Here is a 15,228-nt window from a genome sequence, read left to right as displayed (position 1 = left end):
CAGTGAGCGTCTAGCTGCTGCTTGAGTCTTTCAGCCTGGCGTTGGGTGCATTTCCGTTCGCTCCTCGCACGGCTGTGTCTGTTTCGTGTGGCCGTTTCTTGTGTGGCGTGCGTACCTGTGCTAGCGCACGAATGGGAAACTGATTGCCTGCCGTGTAGCGAGTGCAACTTCGTGAAACATGGGCCGGTGCTGTGTTCCCGGGTGCCGCGGGAACTACCAGAATGGTCCCAAAGTACGTGTTTATTGCTTCCCAAGAGACGAAGTACGAAGAAAAGCCTGGTTGCGAGCCATTCCACGGAAGGATTTCACACCTACAGAGCATTCGAGGGTAAGACTCTGAAATATTGCTTAATAGGCGCTGGTAATTATCTTAGTTGTGAGCTGTCGCTCCCGGAAAGGCATGCTGTCTTTGTAGGCAATGATATCACTTCTTACACTTATGTATGAATTGTCCAGGAAGCATTTAGTTCTGTGGATGTGCATAAGGCTTGTGTAAAAGCTGTGTAAATATGTAAAAGCTGTTCACTATTCAGACTCTTTTTACTTAGTGTTTTAGGCAATGGAGAGTCATGGCGAATGGCCTTGCTTCATTTTCTCGTGCAGGTGTGTGAACTGCACTTCCACGCAGGCGACTTCATTACGACGTTGTCACACCAAGATGAACTGACAGGGAAAATAATAGAGGTGAAGCGTGACAGGCTACAGTTGAAGATTGATGCTGCGCCTTCTGTTTTTCCAAACTGCCCAAAATACTTGTCCTCAACGCCTGGACGGAGTGAATCGCCAGAGACGAAAAAAGCAAGAAGGGAAAACGCTGCTTTGCAGGAGGCTATGAGGAAGTCACTTCAGTCTAATGAGCTTGAACAGAAAAGAAACAAAGTTTCATCTTACGAGGAGTTCAAATCTAAGTTGCCTGGAATCTGCAACACGAAATTCTGGACCGTTTCTGTCGATGAGCAGTGCGTTAGGTTCCTTCTCATCGAGAATGATCCTTCACCTAATGTGAAATGCGCCTTGGTAGTTCTCCCTGATCTGTCACTTTCTGTTTTCTTGAATGGAGTGAAGCTTCTGTCGCTTCCTTCAGGCAGGATTCTGCCAGCTCAAGTATGCGACACCTCCAGCCTGTCCTTGCTGCTAGAAGAACTCGAGATAGGCTTGCATAATATACCTGAGGTGACGAAAGAGTCGAAACATACTAAAGTATTGCAGTTTGTCGGTTCACTGCTTGCAGACCTCATTGAGGACAGTGATACGACGAAAGAACAGTCTTCTTTGCTGAAATTTCTGGTTGAGCAGATAGAGCTTCTCCTCGCGAAACAGCATGTGTATAGCGCAGAGCTGCTGGTATTCGCCAGTATTTTGAATTCAATTTCTCCTCACGCATATCACTTCACAAGAGCTGCATCAAGAATCATTCTGCCCCATCCTTCCACACTGCGCCGTGTTTGCTCAAATTACAAAGCTGACCCTCTTGTGGAGCAAAATCAACCGCACTGTCTCTCCTACATCCGAGAACGAGTCAAATCAATGAAAGACCACGAGAAGACAGTGACCCTGATGATCGATGAGATCCACATAAAACCATACTTCGACTACAAAGGGGGCACAATAGTAGGATCGTCGGTTCATTCAACGGAACCAGCAACAACAGCCCATGTGTTCATGGTACAATCACTCCTTTCTGCAAACAAGGACGTCATTCACATATTACCTGTGAGCAAACTGAGCGCAGAAATTTTGCACGAGCATGCTAAGAACATAATCATTAATGTTGAGAAAATGGGGCTCAAAATTATCGCTGTGATAACGGACAACAATGCTCTGAACCGCAAGATGATGTCGTTATTTGCTACAAGTCCTCAGGTGAGCATTGTCTATCCCCATCCAGCCGATAACGCTCGCCCTCTTTTCTACGTGGTCGATCCTGTGCATCTCTTGAAGTGCATTAGGAACAATTGGATTAACCAGAAAAACCCTGGAACATGCCTCTATTTCCCTGAAATGGACTTGAGTGGAGCAATGCCCGAAGGGCCTCCTCGTATGAAAGCTGCTTCTTTCGCAGCTGTGCGGCAGCTTTATTCTTCAGAGAAGACGTCGCTTGTGAAGGCTGCTTACAGACTGAACGCAAAAGCCGTGAATCCAACCTCAATGGAGCGGCAAAATGTAAAGCTCGCTCTCGACGTCATTAATCAGTTTGTTTCAAATGCCCTCAGGACACATGGTTCCGCGTTCAAGATTCCTCAAGCTGAGTCGACTGCTCTTTTCATTGACGTTATCCTCACATGGTGGCAAATAGTCAATGTTAAGACCCCTTGCAAAGGCCAGAGGCTAAGGGACAGCATGCAAGACCCTGTAAGGTCTGTTGATGACACACAGTTAGCTTTCCTGAGCGGCGTTGTGGACTGGTTGGACGCTTGGGCAAGAATAAACATCACCAGTGGCTCGCTGACGAAAGAGACTCACAGTGCTTTGCGACTGACATGCTATTCTCTGGTAGAACTCTCGCGCTACTGCTTAGAAGAACTTCACTTCAAGTACGTACTGCTGGGCAAATTTCAGACGGATGCGCTAGAAGACCGGTTCGGCCGTTACCGCCAGCTGGCAGGATCACAGTACCACATTTCCGTGCGTCAGCTCTACGAATGTGAGAAGAAGCTTCGTCTTCAAAAACTTTTGACATTTCCACGCGAGGAAACAGAGTTTGAAGACGTAAGTGAGGATCTTGTCCCATGCAACTTTTCTGTGGCTGTCAGCGACGACGATATTACACACGCCCACTCTGACATGGATGCTATTGTCTACATTGCAGGATACGCTGCTCATGCTGCTTTAAAGAAGCTTTCATGTTCTGCTTGCTTCAGCACATTGGTGATTGAAAATCGAGAGATCGAAGCGGAAAATACTGCCATGATAGCTAACCTGTCGAGAGGAGGGCTGAAGTTTCCCCAGCCATGCACAGTTCACATGGTACTGATGACTAAACTAGTTGCAGAGAAGTTGTCTTTTGGAGCAACCGCGGAAGATTTTCTCTCCTGTAGAAATCAACGTGGTGTCGTGATTTCACAGACGATTTCCCTCCTGGACGAACACGACATTGAGACATGTGAAAATGGCCACACTGCACAAACTCTCCTGCGCTTGGTAGTACGCGTTGCAACCAACGTTGTTCTAAACAACTTTTGCAAACTAAGAAATGATGCCATACAAGACAATGCGCAGCAGAAGGCCGCAGCCCGGAAAGCAGCAACGCTTAAGAAGAAGTAAGTTTTATTCCCAAGCAATAAAAATGCTTTGCGCACACTTCATTGCTGGTGTCTCGTCGTTTTTTATTGTAAGGGTCAGATTAGCTGTACAAATACTCAACAGCGCAACATTATTGTGAGTGTCATTATTGCTGTGTGTGAAAGCTTTAAGCAAAACACAATACAGAATAAAACTAACACAATGCGCAGTAGACGGTGTTTTTTTTTTCAATGTTCACGAACTTCTACTTTAACAACTAGATATACGCATGTGCGGTCTGTGCGGATGGATTTTACCGCACGGCAGACATCATGTACGTGATAGAACCTAATAATTAGATGATTAATTGAAATTAACTAATCAATTTTTTATTATAATGACCAATAATGCGAAATTGGCGGCCGTATGCTAAATTGTTTATTATAAAAAACTGTATTAGCAGCTCGAACTTTCTTGACAATAAGGTGTTCTGCAATAAAAAAAATATATAAAGCAGATAAAATGATAGCCTAAGGCGCGCACAAACTAGCGAATTTCTTTTCTGCAGCAACGACAAAAATGAAAATGAAGGAATCACTTATAAGGCAGCTACGTACGGCAGTACCCGAATAGTGCAGACGGGCGCGGCGCGCTGAAATCGCGGAGCGCGGGGCCTGCACGGTCCCTTGGCGTGACGTCACGCGGCCGGTGGAGAGGCCTTAGCATTGAGAGGGTGTTGCTTATACACGGTATAAAGTGTCAGTGGCCATATTTGGGGACGCCCTCACATCATGTGCGAAGGAACGAAAGGCTGGACAGAGAAAAAAAAAATCCCTGCAGGACACGTGTCCCCGTCCTTGGTCTTTTGATCCCACCCACGTAGCATCACTCGCGCATTGTGTCGGGCGGTGCCAACGCGGGATTTCGCGCCAGGCACGGACGTGCCGAAAAAGGGACGCTTCTTAAAAGCGCCGATCGAGCGCAACAGCTGCGCGCTCTCCCATCCGCTCCCTTTCTCTCTCTCCCTCTCTCTATCTTGGCGAAGTGGCGTCGTCCTGCCCGTTACTCTATTATCATTATCTCCACAGCGCGCCTATCACGAGGAACGCGCCGCGCAGCTGCCAGGACGAGAGGCCGAGCCCGCTAAACGGAGCACTGCTCCGTGTCCCGGCTGCTTGTTGGAAAAGGATAAGAAAGAAGAAAAAGAAACGGGCACTGATATCGACAGATGAGCGCGCGCGTGTTTAACCGGAACTTGCCTCTGCGCCCCTTTCGACAGTGTTGCTGACTCGGTTGAACATCTCGGGAACGCCGGGAAAAAAGGAGCGCAGGTCTACACCGCCACGCACGGAGTTCTGCCGACAACGCGTGCTTAATCTGGTACGTGTTCAACCTCAAGAACTTGCTCAATCCGACTGCGGCGAGAGGAAAAAAAAGGAGCAGCTGTCCGATAAAAGTTGGTCGAAGCGCAGGTAGTGCTGGCGCCGCTGTAGTGCATGCGATGAATTTAATAGAGGCGCGCGCGGTATAACTGTTCACGTCGGTCTGTATAACCACCGTTTTCTTACGCTTATGAATCTCACATAAGGGTCGTTCTAGTACTTACTTTTTTATATATATGCACTGCTGCGAGAGTCAAGGGAAGCCTCCTCCTTTTCGATAAATATAACGTCGAGCAGACGCCAATGGATGTGCGCACGCGAAAGAAGGAGGTAGTGAAAGACGCTCCTCTCTGCGTTCTCGTACGTTTCAGCTGTTAACGATTTTTCGATTCACGGTGAAGGGAGAGAGTGGGAAAGGGTGGCAGGCAGAAATGGAGGGGCGTATTGTTGGACGCGCTATATACTGTCGCGAAGAAAGTTTCGAGCGCTGCTAGAAATGAAAGCAGATGAGACAGGTCATTTGTATTCTTTTCAATCTTTGACATCCGCTTGTCGGGCAATAAGAACGATGTTCTGTTAGAGCGATAGGGAGAGACCGTTATGCAATTGTATTGGTGCGGCTAACGAATCGATGTTAGGGTTATCTGACAAGTTAGAGCACCCGAATGTCCTGAGAGAGCAAATTATGTGGTAACACTAAGGTACTGCATCATTGCTAGTGTTTTTTTCTATTCCCGCTGTTGATTGCTCCTGCGACGTTTAGGCTGCGGCTTCACCTCAGTTGCTCCCTTGGTGCGGGGAAGCAAGCCTTGGTTGTAGGCGAACTAAAATCGTTTATTACACGATCCGCTACCCGCCGCGGTGGCTCAGTGGTTAGGGCGCTCGACTACTGATCCGGAGTTCCCGGGTTCGAACCCGACCGCGGCGGCTGTGTTTTTATGGAGGAAAAACGCTAAGGCGCCCGTGTGCTGTGCGATGTCAGTGCACGTTAAAGATCCCCAGGTGGTCGAAATTATTCCGGAGCCCTCACCTACGGCACCTCCTCCTTCCTTTCATCTTTCACTCCCTCCTTTATCCCCTAACCTTACGGCGCGGTTCAGGTGTCCAACGATGTATGAGACAGATACTGCGCCATTTCCTTTCCACAAAAACCAATTATTATTATTATTATTATTATTATTATGATCCGCATTAGCCGCACGTTGCTAAGAGAGCAGCAGAAGACGATGACGAAGCGTGGAGTGTGCGCGTGCAGTCATATTGACGAAGCACAGCATCTCATGTGGTGCACGTTCGCGTTTGTTGCAACATACGCCTATGAGGAGAAGGAGCAAAGAAAGCGAAGATCAATAGAAAACGCATAAAAATACCGGTCTGCCCACGGTAACTAAACAGTGTCGAAGCCCCTCGCACGACGCTTTAGGCAGCAAACACCTTTGTCGCAGTACTGCATTGCAATCTTCGAAAATAGTTACAGTCAGGCTGCTGCAACTGGGTTTGGTGACGCGTTGTTGGCCGTGATGATTCTATAGCTGTTTTTGGTGTTCCTTTCTCCCCGAAATACGTCGTTTTGGTACGACGGTGCTGCGTAACTTAGCTCGGAACGAAAAGTCATGGCCCCAGAAAAGCTCCCGTTGGACGGAAACCTCGGCAACTGGTACAAAACGATTCAAAAAGAGGCAATGCGAGGCCTTGGGGCGCTACAGTGTTCATCTGGTCTTCATTTATAAGTGACGAGACAGCGCCTTAAACCTCATCAACCCTTCATGGGAATAACCGTCTAAACTACTCACCCTCCTTTATTTTTAATATTTTTAAAGAATAATACAACGTTTTCCTTTGTGTTTAACGGTTGAGCGAGGTTTGGTGTTTAAACGGGAGCCGCGTTTCAAACCAAAGTTCATCCTATCCAGGTAGGTTAGGTTAGTCGAGATTGGATTGCCTGAGACCGCGAGAGACGTTGTTGTGGCGTGTGCTACGACACGCCTGCCACTTAATCTACCTTTGCGATGTTTTAAAATGCGACTGCAGCCCGCAGTGCGCGTTTGACTTTCCTCTTCTATTTGCATAATTAACGAACAGTGAGCCGTGCGGCAACGTCGCCAGTCCGCGGAGCTGATGTTTAAAGCGGATACTTGCGACATCCAGTCCATTCTTGTCGATGTTCGCGCGACGGCCTTTCTCGATCGAGCCAGTCTGGATATTTTTGCATTGTTTTCACTTGTGTTAATGTTCCCGCCTCGAATTATGCGCCTAGTGACACGTCGCTGCATTAAGCATTAGCACACCGCAGCCGCCAGATGGTGCTCTGTGCGTTTGCGTTCCACGCTTTTCTTTCTGTCCACACTAGGGGCGAAGTCGAGAAAAACGACCCCCTTTCTCTCTTTCTCTCTCCCCTCCGCACGCGCACGCCGCACCCGCCGTTTTTTACGAAGGGCAATATCAGCGGCACTGCCCTCAGAATAATCAGCGAGGCGGCAGCCTCAGCTGAAAGAATACCCATACAACATATAATCTGGGTGCCAGCCCACGCAGGCGTAGCAGGAAACGAAAGGGCGGACAGTCTAGCTCGAGGGCTCACTTACCGAGCAGGCTTATCGATCGTCTCGGAGTCACGGCTACTCATATGCGAGGGGGGCTACACAGAGACCCTACAACTATATAGGGGAATCAGAAAGAGATATCCATCACCACACAAAGCACTAAATAGGGAAGAGGCTGTAGGATGGCGTAGGCTACAGACGAACACCTTCCCTAACCTACACACATACAACAAGATATCACCAACGCAATTCAGACCAGACTGCCCCTGGTGCGGCAGTACGCCCACACTCTATCACATCACCTGGGAATGCAAGAGAAACATAGCATTCCACAATCAACAAACACCGAGTGCGGAGCAATGGGAGAGCTGTCTCTTCAGCAGCGAGCTTGAGGTCCAGAGGGCCTTGGTAAAGCACGCAACTGAAGCGGCACAACTCAGTGGAGCCCTGGACTGAGGGCCCACTCTTGCTTGAAGACTCAAGTCGCCAGCACCCAAGCAAGACGACCAGGAAGTCTTCATCCCCGCGAACCTCTTGGAAAGAAATAAAAGTTTCCTCTCTCTCTCTCTTTTCTCTCTTGCAAAGCTGCGATGACGTCAAGAGCTATTTCCAAGCGGATCTCTGAGGCTAGGTTTTTCATCTTTACATTCACTCCCTAACGACGATCACGGAAAACATTCTCCTCATGACGCCACGAGTTCGAATCGAACGGCGAGAGAAAAAGTTCAGTTTTTAAATGCAGTTTCCTAGCAATAAATGCAGTTTTCGCTGCCGAACAGGTGTCAACGAACGTAGCCACAAAGATCCAAATAAGCGATTTTGATTGAGAAAAAATGCGGACGGAGTCGTTCTCTGCGAGAAACTTTCTTTGGAAAAATGTATTGCCCCCTGCCACCCCTTTTTTTTTCTGATGAAGAAAATTCAGGAAATGCATTTCACGTAATTGCGTTCCACTGACGGCGCCATTTCGACGAAAGCAAAAGAAGAAGAAAAAAAGCAAAAGAAGAAGAAAAAAGAACTCCTGAGACCAATACACAGCCCTCTACTGGAAGGTATCTCAATGTTATAGCTCATAACTCATTGTAAGAGCTCAGAATGGCTCACAGTATAGCGAAATAAACGAATAAATGTGCGTAAGGCTTGACGCCTGGCGCTAATTAGAAACGCTACCACTCTCATGGGAGAATGCAGAAACCCGAAAAAAATGCACTTTGGTTCGTACAAGTTTTCCGCGGCTCGCATTGGGTCGGTGGCTATAAGAGAGTGTTCTGATTCTTGGTGTATCCGTAGGCTGTTGGGCCAATACCGTAATTAGAGGTAAACGCGCAAACTATATATGTTTCAGATTTTGCGACGTACAGTATATGCCGTGTTCAGACGAACCGCACGCCGGGCGAGACAAAGCATGCAGTTTCGTCGTCTTTTTTGTGGGCGTTCCGCCGAAATCGCCGCCGTTGATAGAACACAGACCGCGGCTTTTATTATTTTCTTCTCCGTCAAGCGCGAGCAAGCAAGCGCATCCCCTGATCGCGCGCAATTTCTTCCACGGGCAAACCGACCCGCTGTTTTCTCGGTTATACCGTATTTGCTTCCATACAACCCGGCGTCAACTCCTCTGCTTATTTTTTCTGCTGAAATGTTCGAGTCGACGTTCAGAACTCAAACTCCAATCATTGCCTTTATTTCTCTGTCTTTTTTTTTTCACCCAGTATTGCTTGGATAAAATTCGCATATTTATTCAGTCCACTTTTAGCAGTCGCGTTCGTCATACCCGGACTGTCACAGGCCTGCACATATGTTCTGGGCTTGTATTGATTTGCAACCGTTCAACGCTTTACCTGACTAATAGTGGCATTTCCTCTTCTTTTTTTTTTCTCTTCACGTTACTGCGGAAGAGTACAACGCGATAAAGGCGAAGGGGTGTCATTGGACTTGGGGTGGGCCTAATATGCGCACAGATACGGTAGCTGCGTCGACCGTGCCCACGTATGCATGGCCGCGAGCGCCGATCGGATGGCTGGCCGCAGCTGCTGTCGGCGGTCCGCGTGACGCGGCGTGACGCGGTGCAGGTGTGCATCGAGTGCGTGATGGGAACAGCATTGCCCTCTCTCGGAGAGGCTGCGGCCGCGCAGCTCGGGCTCTTGGGGCTGTGCTGGAAAGTTTGCTTGTGTAGTGTGCAATGCTGCAACCACCGAAACTGATGGGTGATAGTGCTCTCGTGCCTATGTGGTGTTCATTTGCTGGCCGCGGGCCGAGGAGGGAGGAGCGAGATTGGTGTTACTTTTTCCTTCCCATTCTACCGCTCATTAAGCTCTGCCATTTTCTCCATCCCTTCGCCTCTCAATTTCTTCGCTCTACAACTACGGTCGTCTCCGTTACAAAGCATGCGGGAGTCGTTGAATTAGTAGTAGGATGTTGATGAGGGCAGATGTTAGAACGCTTCTTTGCTCATTGTCCTTGTTGCGCTTTGCTGACTGACTGACTGACTGACTGACTGACTGACTGACTGACTGACTGACTGACTGACTGACCGAAGGAGTGGGTGGGTTGGTGGGTGGGTGGGTGGGTGGTGTGACTGACTGACTGACTGACTGACTGACTGACTGACTGAGTGAGTGAGTGAGTGAGTGAGTGAGTGAGTGAGTGAGTGAGTGAGTGAGTGAGTGAGTGAGTGAGTGAGTGAGTGAGTGAGTGAGTGAGTGAGTGAGTGAGTGAGTGAGTGGGTGAGTTTAACCCAACGGACGTACCCCATTCAGAAGCATCAGTGGGCGTGTATATATATGAGCGAGCGAGTTGGTGAGTGCGTGAGAGTGATAAGTTAGCTGGTCAGTGTTGAGAGGCAGATTCAGTAAAGGGATGGCCAGACATGCGTACGTAACTAGACATGACCAGTTTGGTTAGTAACCAGGTTAATGGGTAACGAGCGTGACTGAGCTAGTGAGCAGCCACCACGTCAGCGCCAGTGTGCTAAATGCAAAGGAGGCGCAAATGTGCTTAGGCTTCACGACATCTCGCTGTGCGGACAGCGTGTCAGAAGAGACAAAAAGAACGAACAAAACGGAGCATGAGGGCTCATTCAGAAAAATCTTTGATCAGCCAGCTTAATGCGTTTCTATGTATAGCATGCTTCAAGCTTTACCAGGTCGCAAAGTCTGATTTAGAACCGCGTTGTGTAGAGTGTTTGTGGCACCACCAAGCCTCAAAATCTTCGTATTTGGAAGGCGAAACATCATTCTCATCTTTGAGAACCTTGGTAGCTTCATAGGCGTCTTAAGTGCCTGCAGAATATACTGCTGAAAAGCAGACCCTGTGGCCTGGAAACTTTTGACGCACCTTTCATATGTACTTAGCCTTCTTGCACTGTATTCGTCGTTCGATGGCGCTCGAGATGCAAGTTTACAAACTCTTTCCTTCCGATGCGATGGCGTAAACAGTCTACATACAATATTCCCTTCCGAATCTCGCCCATTTTACCTTCTTTCCACTTTTTTTTCTTTCCTGAATTACTCTGGGACGTTAAACCCCATAAATCAACCACAGACCAAACTTTTTCTTCTTCTTTACGTTGTACGTGATTGAGGGATGGCGTAAAGGACGTTTATGAATCATTTCCCGCCCCGGGTTGCGAAATTCGGGCGAGGTGCACGCAAAATTGATTTCTTCGTTCACCGCTGCGCCTCTGCAAAAAACAAGCAAGCAATGATTGAAATTGAAAGAACGGAGTGTGCAGATATTGGCGTGGTGAAAGACAGGAAGGGAAATAGGGGGGGTGGGGGGGTGGAAGGCCGTGACCCTTTTTCCACTCACCTTTGTTTCACGAGTCAGTCGTGCAGAGCGCTACCTCGTTCTTCACGCTCCGGTTTGGGTGTCAGCGCTGACAGCACGCATTTGCGTGTCCTGCAAAACACCCCCTTGCTCTAGGATCGCTCGGTGGTTTCGAGCGGCAGAAATAAACCCGAAAGTCCCCGCCCGCTCCGCCTGTTTTAAGGCAATCCGGCGCGTTCCGGTTTGCAGCCGAACCAGACGGCATCGGCTCTGTACGCATTCTGCGCTCGAGTGTCGCTATTTATTTCTTTCGCCGTTCTTCTTCGTGTATGTACACGTATTTCATTCTTTCGTACTCCGCTCCCTTTGGTCGGAATGAACGAAGGAGAGGGACGGCGGCTGAAAACCGTACACTGTGCTTCGCGCACTCCGGGAGGCTTAATACCACGAGGGAGCGTGGTACGCTCGCTCTCGTTCTGTGTTAGCCGCTTTATAGAGACACGCACGCGTGGTTGTTTGCCCGGTTGGTTTTGCATAGTTAAACAGACCGTACACACACTTGGACAACAACAAGCGAAGTAAGAAGAAACGGACCTGTTTTCGTCCCGCATTCTAAAACTTCTTTGCTGCGCTTCGGTTCCGCTTTTCAGTGCCATCGTTAAAAGAGAGACAGAGAGAGAGAGAAAACATTACGCGATTAAAACTGCGGCTCGTAAGCCCATTCCATTCTTTTCTTTCTCTTTTATTTTTTTTTCCTTTTCGTTTCACGTCGTCCCTTGCATAGCAGCCCGAGAGCGTGCACCGTATACTGTCGGCCTGACTCGCAGTGTGGACGAGCGGTAGCTGGAGTGGCCACTCTTCTAACCCTCTTCCGGCAAGAAAGGGGGAGTCTTTTATTGCTCTGTTTGCTTTTTTTCTTGGGAGTTGATTTTTTTTCTATCTAAGCGCGAGCGCGGCTTGTTTGACTGGAAGGAAAGGTGAGCGCTGAGGGCCGCTGAGAGCCGCGCCGTCCATGTACGAAGCCAGCATTGCGTCCCGCTAGCCTAAGTAAGCCGCTTTTTCCGGGTCGCCGATCTTGCGTAGAGTCCTTAGCCAGCTCTTGGTTTATTCCTTTGTTACTTGGTTTTCTTTTCTTGCTCCGTTTTCTGTTTCAGTACGTTCTTCAAAATCATGCACTCTTCGCGAGAAAATTAGGAGGCGTTACGGCGCCCTAATGTTCTGAAATGGCAGTCGCCTTCTCTCCACTCGCTGTCACAATTTCTTTTTTGAACAGAGAAATAAAAGAAGGTTTATTCAAAAGACAAACACTTGTGCGCCCAGTCGTGGATGTGCGCTCAAGGGCAAACGTAAGCAGGAAATGGAGGTCTGTTCAGTCGTCGCTCTTTTCCATCTTCGAAGGAGCCCCTCTCCATCTTTTATTCGCCCCACATTGAGCGTTCCTTCTACGGAGGTGGCGTTAACAAACAGACGCAATCTAACTCGCATAGCTGGCCTCACGGTTCTCGGGTTGTGGGCCGTCCCTCTTTGCAATCACAGAGGACCACAGACGAGGCATTGCCAACTTCGGTCTTTCATCCTTTCGGCGTCAGAGTCGGTTGGATGACTCGGTATATAGACTTCGTCCGGAGACGCGATGCGCCAGAAAAATACCTGGCTTTTCTTGCCTCGTGGCGGAAGCAGGCATATAAGGGTTCCGCTCGGCACAGGCAGCTGATGAGGTGGATGAATCCCGTTGTGTGGCTGTGCTACCTCTTTAATCCGCCTCACCCAAACGCGTCCTCTCCTCATCGTCCGAAGTCGCAGTGCAGTCAGTGCTGCCTGCTCTTCCCACAACAGCCATCGCGCGAGAATCCGGCGTGCGGTGGTGTGTAACCCAATTACAATCTGCCTCGTTTTCCGCCCCCTCATCCTTTCATCTCTCCTCCTCCTCCTCCTCCTCCTCCTCCTCCTTCACATACAACTCTTTCTCCCGCTCCTCATCGAAGCTTTTCCGCCGGAAACACTCGGGCACTACTGTTTCTTCCTGCCGCTCGCTGATGCAGGAATCCGTCTCTCTCTCCCTCTCTCCTTGCTGTGATGTCTCCTCTCTCAACGCAACGCCTCTTCCTGTCTCTGTGTGTGTAAGGAGGTGCCCCAAGGCGCCGCTTGAGGCGCCTACGTCGTCTTCCAAGCGGACCCCTTTCATCCGGGTGCCTTGCCTGCCTGCCTGCTCAGTCTGGCCACTTTCCCTCTTTGCGTCGTTGTCTCATAATTTGATTGTTTTGCTTGCCTCTGGCTTTTCCCATTCTCCCCGCTTTCTGTTCGTTTGTACGGTGTTTCTTTCATGCGTCTTCTTTCTTCACGCGCCTTCTATCATGTACTCCCTCCTCATCATTCTCGTCGCCTTCTTGTTACCTTCCTTCTATCTCGCCCGTTTTTCTTTTGCGAGTTCCCCTTCGTTTCGCGCTGCCGTTCAGTCCGCGAGCCACGTTTGGATGATTCATATCAAATGCTGAAAAACGATGAAGAAAAAAGAAAGAGAGCGAGAGAAGAGTCGCAGTTTTTTAGAGCGGGGCGTGCGCCCACTTGGCGTTGCGCGTCTAATCCAATTTTCGTCACGTCCCCTTTCTCATACTCCTCAGCCAGTTAATAAATTATGTTTAGGCGATTCTTTCTAATTAGGATAAATTTTGCGTCTCTAGTCCCCCCCCCCCCCCCCCCTCACACACATCCTTTCTTGTACTGCCTTCCTTCTTTCTCTCAAGCTAACAAGTTCCGCGGTTTGAAAGAGACGCATAAAGTGGAGCGGTGCAGCCTTAACACGTCGCGCAAAACAAAACAAAAATCTCGTGCTGTAACCTAATTTCGGCGCCTGTTTTTCTATTTATCCGAGCACGGGAAACGCATGAACGGCGCTCTCATATAGACAGCTGCTGCACAGGCTTGTTTAATTATTATTTTTTCTTTTTTCTCTCTTTTTTATTTCCTTTGAAGGCAGTAAACGAACTCGCGTGAAGCGACCGGACTCCGGGTCAGTTGAAATTTACTTTTAATAGAACAAAGAGAAAATATACGCGAGTGAAACAGAATTTATGCTTGCAGAACTTGCATTTCAGTGTCTTTTCGTTTATGTGTTTGCCTCAAAAAAACCCGTATGACGTGCGCTTGGTTCTTACGCTTATCGTTCGAATAATGCGCATTGTCTATTGTATCTGCTTCTTTGTTCTTTGGATTACGTCCAGAAATTTCGACACTGTCTTCACCTTCGCCTGTTACGTAACGCGCATGGGACCTTAAAGTGCAAATTAATGAATGAAGGCGAAAATGAAGAAATAACGATATGCAGGCTGTCGGTGATTTAATTTTCGCGACGTACACTCTCTGTCTCTGCTGCTGTACATATGTAGGCATAGTCCTTAAATGCTTTGAAGGACTATGGTGCATAGAATACAGAAAACTTCCTGAAATGCGCACCGTCCTGCGTAATTTAGGACAAAGATCGCCGTGAAGTGGGTGACGGAGGGATCTTGATAGAGTTTGGGTATATAAGACTACTGATGTGAGAATAAAAGAATGTCCATCGTTGTGAACGTTTAAGTGGATAAAAATACACTCCGTCACGCCTCGTTCCGCCTTGTGGAGGTCTAATTCCATTAGCAAGGTTTTTTTTTTTAAATGACGTTACGAAAAAGCTTCATCAGGTATGAAGTATATCCAAAATAAGCCCTGACATGCGATTTCCCCTTATTATATTCTATGCACTAATCTTTGAAGATGGAAGCGCGACAACACTTTACGTTCTCTCCTCTTTATGTGTGTCTGTTTTCGTATATATAGTGACACAAATGGATGGTGCCATTTCTCACTTAAACGGAAGCTGAAGCTCCTAGGAGGTAGGTGGGTCATGTAGGTCACGTGACCTTGTGGCGTCATCGCAGCCTGCTCACCGGATTGTGGCGGTAAAACTCGTATCCATGGCTACGACCGCAGTGTTCTGAAGAAAGGAAGAAAGAAGCCGTCTTGTAGCAGCTTCGCCAAAAGCCGCACGGCGCAGTAAACAGCAAACCGATGCATATAGAGCACCCGCCGCGGTGGCTCACTGGTTAGGGCGCTCGGCTACTGATCCGGAGTTCCCGGGTTCGAACCCGACCGCGGCGGCTGCGTTTTTATGGAGGAAAAACGCTAAGGCGCCCGTGTGCTGTGCGATGTCAGTGCACGTTAAAGATCCCCAGGTGGTCGAAATTATTCCGGAGCCCTCCACTACGGCACCTCTCTCTTCCTTTCTTCTTTCACTCCCTCCTTTTTCCCTTCCTATACGGCGCGGTTAAGGTGTCCAA

At 48.6% G+C, this 15,228-nt stretch overlaps 1 protein-coding gene across 2 annotated transcripts in view; it reads left to right on the top strand.

The window, feature by feature from the left end:
• LOC144093430 (ras-related protein Rab-27A-like) overlaps window positions 1–15,228 on the top strand; it is a 120,229-nt gene that overhangs the window by 5,852 nt on the left and 99,149 nt on the right. Inside the window, exon 1 of one of the 2 annotated variants that reach the window (XM_077626799.1) lies at window positions 4,448–4,602. The exons of the other annotated variant lie outside the window; for it this stretch is intronic. The gene's annotated coding sequence lies outside the window, so the exon portion shown is untranslated. Of the gene's footprint in view, window positions 1–4,447; window positions 4,603–15,228 lie in introns of those variants that run through there. 2 annotated transcript variants of the gene reach the window in all.

The sequence above is a fragment of the Amblyomma americanum genome, chromosome 6 (genome assembly GCF_052857255.1).
Source record: "Amblyomma americanum isolate KBUSLIRL-KWMA chromosome 6, ASM5285725v1, whole genome shotgun sequence".
Taxonomy (NCBI): Eukaryota; Metazoa; Arthropoda; class Arachnida; order Ixodida; family Ixodidae; genus Amblyomma; species Amblyomma americanum.
Note: the sequence above shows the minus strand (reverse complement) of the source record. Positions and strands in the feature narration are given on the sequence as shown.